Source organism: Semicossyphus pulcher, unplaced genomic scaffold, assembly GCF_022749685.1.
Source record: "Semicossyphus pulcher isolate SPU_LCO1_2020_fin unplaced genomic scaffold, fSemPul1.0.p SCAF_22, whole genome shotgun sequence".
Lineage (NCBI taxonomy): Eukaryota > Metazoa > Chordata > Actinopteri > Labriformes > Labridae > Semicossyphus > Semicossyphus pulcher.
Window position 1 is genome coordinate 12,896,767 of NW_027211696.1, and position 12,743 is coordinate 12,909,509.

The window sequence follows — 12,743 nt, forward strand, 5'->3', positions numbered from 1 at the left end:
AAACCCACATTTTTTAATCTCACCACTACAGCATAAAAGCATGAAATGTTTGTGTGTGTGTGTGTGTGTGTGTGTGTGTGAAATGATTTTTAAATCAACATCTGATTCATCAATGTGAACATTTATTGTGCAAACAGCAACAACTTTGAAAACTTCAACAACAAAAGAGAACACAACAGAACAAATGAAATGTGAACAAATCTGAAACAGAAATATCCAGGCTTTGACCATGTGATGTATGTGTGTGTGTTTGAGAGAAGCACATAAATGAATTGAGAGCGGGGGAGTAGTTCGTTTCCAGCAGCAGACCATGTGACCTAGTGCTCTACAAATGCACCTGTTACACTTGGTTTCAGGTGGTAGAAGAACTCTTTTTTAGGCCTGTGCACAACCACCACACACCTCTCATCCTGTAGTGGTGCAGTGGTGATGGCGGTGTCGGTGAGGGCCACGAACAGCAGCTACATATAAAAATATGGATCTTTTTTCATTCCTGAGGCATTTATCCTTTTTTAGGCTAAATCACTCTAGGAAGGGTTAGCTTCAAGGACAGTACTGTCAAGATGAATGACTACAGTGACTAATGTTCCGATGCACACATTTTTCAAACTTGAAAGTATTTTCTATATAACACAGACTGTACATCTATCTTTTTATATCAACCACAAATACCAGGAACAATTCAGAGGTCACAACCTTATTACACAATTGAATGAAAGCATTGTTATGGTCATAGCCTCTTTGCCTTCCTTGGCATGTAAAACAAGAAGGAAACGGGAAGAAAAGATACCTAAACAGAGGAAATGTTTGATGTGGCCTCTGTTGATCTTTGCTGCCTTGTCCTACATTCAAACAGTAACACACCTGAGAGCTCCCAGTCCTGGATTGTTTTGTCACTGAGCAGTTTGAAAGGACTTCCTACACTTCCTACACTTCCTACAACCTTAAAGGTAACATGCACCATTAAAATTTTTTTTTTTTTTTTTACAGACCTTTATTTTTATTTAATTCATCGTGTAAGCCCAGAGGGTGTTATTGTTTTACAGCCATAGTAGCTTTGAGATGCAAATAATGCAGCTGGCAAACAGATGCAAATGCAAACACAGACAAAATATACTGTAACTTCAAAGAACAACCAGATTGAAGAAAAAAATCGGGATACTTTTTCATCTGCTGGCCTAATTTTATAAATAGGCTATAGGAAGTATAGCCATTGTCTCAGGCTGTCCCCCTGTAGTGTGCATTGTATTGGTCTCTGGAGCCCAGAGGTCCTAGAAACAGCTATCTATAAACATCAAGCTTATGTTAAACATAACAGGAAAATGCAATCAGCAGTGCGCTCAGTTGAAAAAGGATGTTGCCCCTTTGTATTACCATGTGAGGAAACAATGACAGTGTAATAGGATATATATACAGCACATACACAGTTTAACCCCACATGACAGTGTTAAGTTATTGGACAGCAGTCGTTAGATTTAGGATGACCCTTAAAATAATCTGGCAACTTAAATAATGCAAAATAACTCAAATTCTCCGACTCACACGGCAGCCATTTTTCTTTCCCTGTTTGCAAAACACAATGGAGGGTCAATGTTTCTCAATTGACAAGCAAGTGAAAAGACAATGGATACTTAAAATCGTGTGTGACATCATCCATATTTAAAGGTCAAGCATTAATAAAATATTGGGTTTTGACCGCAAAGTCACTCCAGCTACTGTTAGCATTCAACCAATCCTAGCTAACATTCTTGCTAAAAATACTGTTACCTAGCCAACAATACCGTTAGCCAGGAATTTAAGACATTCCTATTGTACCTTGTAACACTACCAAACAGTTATGCTAGCTAGGAAGTGGTTCAATGTTATTTTTGTGGGACATCAGCCATATTTCAAGGTCAAACAAGAAAAACTATTAGGTTTCGACAGCAAAGTCACTTCAGCTAATGTTAGCATTAGCAACTATTTTTAGCTAACATTCTTGTTACGTGCTAAAATTACCGTTAGCTAGCCAACATTACCGTTAGGTAGCAATTAATGACATTCCTATTGTGTCTTAACTCTACCAAACTGTAATGCTAGCTAGGAAGTGGTTAAATGCTATTCTTGTGGGACATTAGCCATATTTCAAGGTCAAACAAAATTTAGGTTTCAACAGCATAGTCAATACAGCTAATGTTAGCATTTGACTATCCTTAGCTAGCATTCTGGTTAGCTTGCTAAAATCACTCATAGCTAGCCAACATTACCGTTAGCTAGGAATTAACAACATTCCTGTTGTACCTTGTAACTGTACCACACAGTTATGCTAACAAGGAAGTGATTGAATGTCAACCATTGTCCTACAGTTGCTAAAAGGGTTAATAATTTGCTTCTTTATCTGAGCTGCTGTAGCAATTCTCCCTTTGGGGGGATCAATAAAGCCATTAAGTCTTATCTGAAATAGTTTGAGCTTAAAATATGGACGGATATCCATCTGGGTTTTCACTGTCACAGTGTGTTTTCAGGAGCTGATCAATCAGAAGATGATGAAATGAAAAAGATTTGTTAGATTTCCTACGTTTATACAATTAGCAATCCCTGACAGAAGTACAACAGCATATAAGCTAACCATCCTAAGCTACTGGATGAATATGGTGAATAACTCTCAAGTATAACAGAGTGTGTGAAAATCATAGCAGTGGTTCGCAGGGTTAAAAGAGAATATCATGCCAAACAGGACAACCTGCTACATGTTTCACTATGTAGTCCACATGTGTTCAGCGTTTGTGCTGCAGCTTAGAAGTGGAAATGTGACAAGTCAACATTCAAACAAAAAGAGGTGGATGTTTCACCATCAAATTAAATAAGTTGTTAACATGTTCTGCCAGAGTTTAATACCTTTTTGATAATTGTGGAGCTCATTCTACAGTTTAATAATGTTTTCCTCATTAATGCTGCTATGGGCCTGAGACTACACACTAAGATTAAGGACACTGAATGGATGGGTATCTTAATATCCCTGAAATGCTCACCCCTCCTGGGTCACTTGAGTCCTCTGACCAGATGGTTTTAGTTGTTGCACGTGTTCAGTAGGCCTTGCTGCTGCTTACACAGAAGTGTGACATAGTTGACCCCCTGCACAGTAGCTTTAGCCCTTCATCAAAGTATGTTGTTTTTCAGAAAGAAGAAGAAAAATGTGCATCACTTTTGCTTAAAATGCTGTATATGCATCAGACTTCTTCTTGTTGGTTAAATAGTATTCCCAAAGCATCTGTGTTGCTTTATTCTCTTTATTAAATGCAGAATGTGTTTCTAGGAGGAATTTTAGAAGCATGACCTGATTTACAAAGAAAATTTGAATATTTAAGAAACGACTTGGGGGGCAATGACTCACCACTCCAAAAGGATTCAAAGGGAACATTTCTCAGGAATCTGCTAACCTAAAGCCTGAGGACGTCAAAAAAGAGTGATTGCTCACTCACAGTCTCACACATGCCCACACAAGTGTTTCTTTTTAAAATCTTCAAACATGTGACATTCCCCCCAAAATAACCATGAAGTATGAGTTTTCCATATGAGAGAAGCTCCCTCCTCTCTCTGGCAGCATAGGTCAGTTTTTGACATTAACATGCTCGGAAAACAAAGTCCCGATGGCATCATCCGACCCCAGAGAGCAACACCACAGGAGAGCTGATAGAGTAGAGTTTAATTTTATAATAATTAAAGTGATCTGTCATTTTGCTTAAGCTTTACAGAACTCAAACCACACTTTTGCGGGTGTTATCTTTTTTGTGCTGTCTGACTTTATTGCCCCTTATTGTATCTCACTTCAGGTTGTACGCACAGAGACTTTGGCCTGTTCCTCAAAGGAGCCTGAACCTCTTAATTTAAGCCCACAGGACCGCTGAGCATCAGTGAGCATTGCCACGGTAAGAACAGTTCATTCACAGGGGAGAGTTAAGGGCGAAGATGTTTATGACATGAGCATTGCTTATACAGACATTAGCTGCTGCTAGTCACAACTCTACTGATAACACATTCCAAAAACAAGTTCTCTCTGCAACCTGTCTCCAGCTGTTACAGCTCAACTTTCTGATGCATCTGTTTTTTATTTGATGGTTTAGGACTCAGGAATTTTACTTTTGGTGAAGCTATCAGCCATTGTTAGTGTTTTTGTAATAGTTTCTACTAAATTTAAGTTGAGGCCTAGTTTTCAGTAAAGTATATTTATGATACTAAGACACAAGATTTAGAGTCTTTCTTAAAGAAATTGGTTTAATTTTTCTTTTCAAAGCCGTCATATACCCAAATTTCTGATATTATATGCTATACGTTTCCATATTTGGTCATGTCATCTTCTCTTTTTCCTGCCTGATAATACAGAAGAAGAGCAGATACAGTAAGAGTCCATTGCTAATGCCTTTATCGATACTGTCTGTAGAACTGTTTAGCCCCCTTCTACAGATTCAAGTTGAATATTGATTAAAGAATTGTAATATTGGTTCTGTGAGGATGGAGTTAACCACAGTAGCACATAAAACCGACTAGCTCAAAATGACAATGCTAACATGCTTCTCTGATCACCATCATTACCAGCTTTGGGGTAGTTTGCCAAAATCTGCTATCGTGCGCTCAATACACAGTCCAGCAAAGGCCAAAGGGAATGCCACCAACACATGGGATTCCCTAAAAAAACGTTATTTCACCCAGATGGGCGTGGCTTTGCAGGACGTGTTGGCGAGCCCCATGACCGTCAGTCGTTTCAGTGCTAACTGTTAGCAAGCTAACTTTACATTAACAGGTTTCCTGTGAAACAAGCCTCACACGCTTGGTAACGTTTGCCACATGGGGACATAAAGAATGAGGTTAGCCATGTCTAATGTTAATGTGGGTAAAATGCTCTAACTCCAATATCAGCAGTGTGTCAAATTCAAAGTGAATCGCACCCTATCGTTAGCATTTCAGTTTACAATCGACGAGAGTGTATGAAAGTTGAGTTGTGTGTGTGTCTGTGTGAGAGAGAGTTAGAGTGACAGAGAGTGAGAATGAGTCAAGTAGCATCAGTGTGACAGTAATGTTAATCTTTTCTCTTTGTCACAGCTGTAGCCGTGCTAGCAGTACAGTGAGCTAGAATCTAAGTGTATCTTTGTAAATCATGATTACAAAAGAAAAATAAAATCATCTGTGTTTGAAGTTACAATTAGGCATGAGTTAAGATAAAGATTAGGTTAATAACTTTTTAGGTTATAGTTTTGCTAGCCTATCCTAAATGCCGAATGCGAGCCTACGACAACGGCCGTCAGGCACACAACACTCTGTGTGACGCAAGACGTAAGGCACCGCCCCCGGGTGAAATACCGTGCTTTTAGGGAGTCCCACCAACCAACAGAGCAACAAAGTAGCGATGCTACTAGCTAGGCTAAAAACAAAGCTTTCTTTTGTCCCATGTAATGCTGCCACGCGTGGTTAAAGGTATGAATCATGCCATTGTGTGCATAGATTATTACAGGCTACTACTGTTACCCATAATGCTTCTGTGACTACAATACTAGCCCTACTGCTACAACTGCAAAAACAAAATGGCAGGCTTTTCAGAATAGAAGGGGCTTATGTAGTCATGTCGTTACAAGATCTTAATTGCGTGACAGCGTGCACAACTTTGATGTAATTACAAGAAATATTAAGGTCAGTACATGTTCTTCTTTGTTCTATTGAAGGCATTTGCTTCCTCGTCTTATGAGAACCAAGGAAGAACATTTCAACAAAACATCCTAAATCAGTCCTAATCGGCCTTCAAACAGGACTCGACTGTCTCACGCTTCAGCACTTTAAGGATGAATCCGCCCTAGTCCTTATTATCAGCCCAGAACAGTACAGGCGAGCGCATTTCCCAAGGAAGATGTGAAATGTGGAGGATTCCGGTTTTTGAGTGAGGTTGTCTTAGCAGAGTGACCTCTCAAAAGTTTATTTCCATGTTGTTTATCTTTGTTACATGAAATGCTTGAGTGCTTCGGTGGGTTTTCCAATCAAGTGTCCAAGAAACTGCCAATCAGATTAATGTTCGCAAAACACTCCACAGTGTGTATGTGGTATGAGCTGTTGTTGTGTTAAGTTTCAGTCTTATCTACTACCAAACAAATCAAAATTATATATCTTCAATGTATTGCAGAAGTTTCCTGTTCGTCACCTCTGTTCAACTTTGAGACCCCGATCGTCCCCTGCACAGGATGTGTCATGTCCCGAGCCGTGGTCTGTAGGATTATCTCACTTCCCAATGTTGTTGCACACAGTTTGAGGATGCAGGATAAGAAACATTAGTGGGGGGGTTTCTGAACACCACACCCACCCCAAACAAAGGAGATAGTTGTTTTACATGTCCATAATGACACTAGTTCCTTCTCTCGTGCGACCATTTGATGGGGATTCGGTTTGTATTTACAAAAATGGGGAAACTACAAATAATGGTGTTTATTGATGTGTTACTCTTGGATTTATATTGGCTATTTATTTCTATTTGAATGAATGTTTGGTTATTTATTCCGTTACATTCAGTCTCTGGATAATATTTTCTGCAGATGACCTTTGTCTCCACTTGGCAGAGACGATACTGGAACCCCCCCCCAAACAGCTGGCACCTTTGTTGCACGCTAACCTAATGTTCCAGTAGCTATTCTTTATCTAAGTGTGACCAATTGTTTTCTGTGAGCTCTAAACAATAACTCGACTTCATCAAAGTTGTTATCTGCTGATGTGATAGTATTACTAATAATAGCAGCAACAACAATATAAATGATGGTAGTCTGCACGGCAAGTCAATATTATTTTGATACCACAGATTGGGTGCGGTGCTTTGACTTTGGGCGACCTTGTCTCAGTGGTAGAGTCAGTTGCCCACCTATCAGAAGGTAGGTGGTTCTATCCCCAGCTCCTCCAGTCTTCATGTCAAAATGTTTTTGGGCAAGACACTGAACCCCTACTGTAATTGCTTCCAGAGGCATAGCCTGCAGTGTGTGAATGTGCATGAATGATTTACTGATTAGTGACCTTGCATAGCACTAAAATTAGTCTTAATGTAATTAATGTAAAAGCACCTTGAGGCGTCTGAAGACTAGAAATATGGCGCAGGGTAATGGGTAGCCAGTAGCCGATCCAGTGGGTTGCTACCTTCGGCGTGCTAGTCGCTAGCCTCAGAAGCTAATGAGCAGCCTAGCCAGTAGCCGATCCAGTGGGCTGCTAGCTTTAACGTGTTAGTCACTAGCCTCGGAGCCAATGACCAACCTCGCCAGTAGCCAATCCAGTGGGTTGCTAGCTTTGGCGTGCTAGTCGCTAGCCTCAGAAGCTAATGACCAGCCTAGCCAGTAGCCGATCCAGTGGGTTGCTAGCTTTGGCGTGCTAGTCGCTAGCCTTGGAAGCTAATGACCAGCCTAGCCAGAAGCCAGTCCAGTGGGTTGCTAGCTTTAACGTGCTAGTCGCTAGCCTCAGAAGCTAATGACCAGCCTAGCCAGTAGCCGATCCAGTGGGTTGCTAGCTTTAACATGTTAGTCACTAGCCTCAGAGCCAATGACCAACCTCGCCAGTAGCCAATCCAGTGGGTTGCTAGCTTTGGCGTGCTAGTCGCTAGCCTCAGAAGCTAATGACCAGCCTAGCCAGTAGCCGATCCAGTGGGTTGCTAGCTTTGGCGTGCTAGTCGCTAGCCTTGGAAGCTAATGACCAGCCTAGCCAGAAGCCGATCCAGCGGGTTGCTAGTTTCGGTGTGCTAGTCACTAGCCTTGGAAGCTAATGACCAGCCTAACCAGTAGCCGATCCAGTGGGTCTTAATTTTGTCCTTTATCCTGCGCCATATAGAAAAGCCAATAAAAGTACAGTCAATTTACCATTTACTTGGTAATAATGTTACCTTACCACATTATTTGTAAAAGACTGATACAAAATATACATCTTTGTGTAATGCAGCTATAAAGTCTTGATGTTGCCATACAAGTGTAACACAAAGTCTTGATGTTGCCATACAAGTGTAACACAAAAAAGCACAAAATTTAATTTAATTTCATTAGAAGAATTTGATGATGTTTGACACGATATTTGGGGGGGGGAAGTCCCATATTAGAACAGGACAGCTACTTTTTTGAGTGTTGTTTTTCTCACCAGAAAAGGGACAGATTTATGTGCTTCACCATAAGACAATAGACTTTCAGGAGCACATCCTGAGCTCCCTGCCAAAAACTCCAATGTGAGTTTTCTTTGAGACAACAAAACACACAAAAACAGAGGACACGCTTATCATCTATCTTTAAAGAGCAGCTCCACTCATGTTTTAAGACATAAAATGCTCTGCTTGAAGTAATAAATTGTGTCTGATGTGTGTTTTTTATTTACAAAACAATTAATTATCTTCTAAAAATTACCCCAAGGCATCTCTCCTTTCGTAAATTTACAGCCGAAAACAAAACACGTCTCTGCCATCGTTCAGTGGCAACTTCTTGAAACTTAGCTTGAAATGTAGTGACTAGTATTAGTAACGTTAACGTTAGTAGTCAGTTGTGAGCAAAAATTACGATGATGGTTACAGCTGGCTTGCACATCGACAAAGTGGTTGCCATAGGTTACACATGATGATATGTGAAGCGTCACCCCGTTCCTTAACAGGATTGGCTCCTTAGGTTTGTGACGTCACAAACTTGCCAATCTGAAAACAGCCTGTCCTTGGTACACTGCAGTTTAAAGGCAGACAGGCCCAGCCATGGAGATGACTGCTTATGTTGTCCCTGATATGTCTTGTAGCACACAAGAAACACCACATGGACATGTTTACACAGTAATACTTTAGTGTATTTCTGCACCTTATAAAGTTTAAAGAGGAATAGGAAAAGTCTTGCACTGTTTTCCCATCTCAAAATATTTGTTCCAGAACTAATTCTTCCATTTTGCCAGGCTTCAGCAACAGCTAATAAGATTTCTGTTTGAACAGTGGAATGCAGTATTTGGTAAGCACGTGACTCAGTGTTGACCCTAGTAAACAAACAGGTCAGAGCTGTAGCCTGCAGTGTTTGGGTGCAGGTGCCTTGCTGGGACAGCGGAAAACGCCTGCAGATTATTAAAATAAAGATGCACATTATATATAGACTTATGGTAACACTGTAAACATAAACAATACTAAACAAATATTGGCAGCATTATTTACATGACTGTCCCTGATGAGGACAGGAAAGAAGTTGCTAAAATTGTTTTACATTTTTAATTTTTTTTTTTCGTGCATTAACCCGTACACTTCATATTTTATATTTTCCTCTTATATTTGAGTTGTCTTTTGCATTTCTTAATTTGTACTGTATTTTTTTAGCTTTATATATTAATGGTAATTATTATTATTATCGTATGCATTTTTATTTATTTATTATTATCATTTCCTTTCTGTTTGTATTAATTTTGGAAATTAATATGATTTGTTTTCATTAATTTATTCTATTTATTTTATTATTATTACACAGTCAATAGCATTATTTTGAGTTATGATACATCCCATGATGCGTTCTTCTGTCATGGGCCCGTTGTTTTAATGAAAGTATGCCAACACCATCTTTCTTTCACCATCTTATATTTCATAGTCACGGCATGTCTTCATTATGTATGTTTTGATATACTGTTTATATTTCAAAACAACTATGGCTTCTGTTGTTGGAGATTAAGAGATTAAAATAAACTACATTTTATTGCAGCTTATTTAGCCGATTTAAATCAATCAGTCAACATTTTGTCCAACACAGAAAAAGGTGGAGTATGAATGCTCCATAATGTTCTCGGAAAACTACAAATCAGATTGGTATCTCTTAGTCTGGTAGTTTTTGGCCGTGCGGTGCAGTGACAGTAAATAAAATGTCACCAAATACTTCCCATGTCGCTGAAACACTACACGGAAATCTGCTGTACTTTGTAGGATGCATTGCTGTGGACTGAAATGTTGAACAAAGGGAGCAGCAGAGAAAAGGTCACAAGGGGTCACCTAAGTTACTGTTATTCTTCCTTCGGGGCCTTTACAAAGACTTCCTGGGATTGTCTGAGCACGGCAATAAAGTGTTCATTCTGTTCATTTCAGAAAAAAGGTGCCATTTTTTCTACCTGAACACATGCTCACTTATTGGTTCATCTGGTCGAGCATCAGTTAGTTTGCATATATTTGTACAAGAAGTGACATTTCTGAGTTCAGAGGTGCCTCTTCAGGTTTTGTGTCCTTGTATGTTAAGCCATGTTGTACAGGCATGTTCAGGACATTTAAAAACAATTACTTTTTATGTTCGGAGGATGGAAACAAACAGGTGGGGTCTTTCCCGGTAGCCCTATGTATGGACAGTATGTCTGCACGCGGGGAGAGGAAACCTGTCTCCTTCGACAAAAGGTATTGTGAAGAGGAGGGAAGACGTGACCTCATTTTACAGGGGAAGAGGTGTGTGGGATGCAGGAACTATAAAACTATATGTTAATGATTGAAAACAAATAAAAACATTTGAATATTTAAACTAGCCTCAGTGAAATAAAACATTAAAACAGGTATTTTTTGAAACACAATAAAGATACAAGTCAGTGTGCATCCAAATTATATATCAAGATATTAAGCTATTTCTTTCTTTCGCTTACGTAACAGGAGCAAGACATGTAGGCTGAACGTGTGCGCCTGATTTCCTCCTCTCTCTGTTCCAAAGTCTAAGTGGTGAGGTGCAATTATACAGCAATAATTGCATTTCTATGTTTGCACAGTCATTTAATATCCGTACCTGACGCTGCTATTGTCCTCTGTCACGATCACGCATACAGATCCCTGAACTTTATACAAGACGATTTGACGATTTGATTTAGTGTCTTACAAGCTGAAACTATAAGTGGATGTAAGTGCTGGGACATTAAAGCCCGAAAGGTTCAAGGCCTGACATGTTTTAATAGTTCGAACATGTGTGCCAGGCAGGAAACAGCTTCATACATGTCAAACAATGGAATGCTCGGCAGCTCCATGCAAATTTAGCAAACCCCTCAGGAAGGGTCAGCGACCCACTTGACCTCTTGACACTGTTTGAAAACAGCAGTAAGTTGGCTGGAAAACACAGAATGCTGCTCTCTTTAACCAAAACGTAATTAGTACATGTTTGATTAAGCTTTATTTAAGACCACAATCCAATTTTTTTTTTTTACATTTGTTTGCCATATAAAGATCTTTAAGTCATAAAAGTAACAGCATGACATTTTTTCTGAAACTCTTCTACATAAAAATGCTACGGAAGAGGATTAGGGCCACTGAAAAAAAAAAATTGAAGTCCAATAAAAAACTATTATTTTTTTCTCCGAATGTTGACTAAAATCTCAGAATTTTCTCCGGAAAAAAAATAAAAATTTTTTATTGGACTTTAAAAATTTATTTTCCAGTGGCCCTAATCCTCTTCTGTAAAATGCAGAGGATCAGAAGAGTTCTGGTTTCTGTTTGCTGTGCATTTGTAGTCTAACTGGGAATCTGCACCGACACTGCAGCGTCACGCGAACGTGCACGCGTGTAGGCGTCACGGCGGCATCTATTTCGCGATCTACACCGGCTGTGACTACGGCAAAGATGAGTCGCAACGTTAGCCAAAGGTAGTTGCGATTCCCGCAGCCCACTTCTTTCTTAATTGTGCATACATTCTGTGTTTATGTAGGATGTAGAAGTCAAATGAGACTGAATTAATAGGATCGGTATACCCAGATGAATCTCGCCTGCTCATCTAGCCTGTCAATAACTTCAATAGGAAGCTGAATTTGAAGTTAGCCAAAATGAAGAGATCACATGGTTTAACATGGATTCCCTGGTTGTGGGAGTGTGTTTACATAGCAGTCAATGGCTTTCTAAAAGGAACAGAGCAGCAGAAAATTATTTCTGTAGGCCCGCCCCCCGCGCAGAGTGGTTCTGTCCCAGAACACGCGTGTCAAAAACACGCTTCAAATACATTGCCTGTGTAGATTCCCCAGAAGAAGTATTGACCAATCATATCATTGGGCTTATATACAGGTGAACAGTCCGCATGGAGAGCAAAAGGGCCGCCGTAGTGCCGCCCCGCCTCCTATTAGCGGTCATCTAATGACAAGTTAGCTTCTCTACGAGCAGATTTCTGCATGTCAGTGCTGCTTACAATCCGTTTTTATGTGACGTGTCTCAACTCCAACTCAAGTTGTCAGCCTGTAAACAATGCAGCTCACGGAGGAAAAAGTAAATCCTTTATCGCTAACTGCTGGCTACATTGGAAGCCCTGAAAAGTAGGCCCTCCCAGGAGCCAATATTATAACTTACCGTAACTTGCTAAACTTTTAACTTCTCATTTATCTCTATAATAAAGTCATTTGTTCATTATGACCTATAAAAGTGAACAAGACAGTCAGCTGGAAGACTGAAAATATCTACAGTATGTCATTATTTTAACTGCCTGTCATTGCTGCTACCAGGTGAGACTCTGATGGAGCAATTTACAGCATGCAGCTCTTCAGAATACGCTCAGGCACGTAGAGGACAGGGAGATAAGACCTACAGCTTTGTCCAGAGGGGGATGCCACAAATCGACACAAAACTGGAGTTCCTGACAGCTGCTTTCAGGAATAACTTCACGTGCGTGGGATCACGGGCAGCGACATGAATGTTCCTGGGGCTGTTCATTGTTAAAAGGATAGGGGGTTGTTGTACGTTATGCAAATGAGATCCCAGGTAGCCTGATGACCTGGTTTATTACTAACTGTACTCACATGTGGTTACA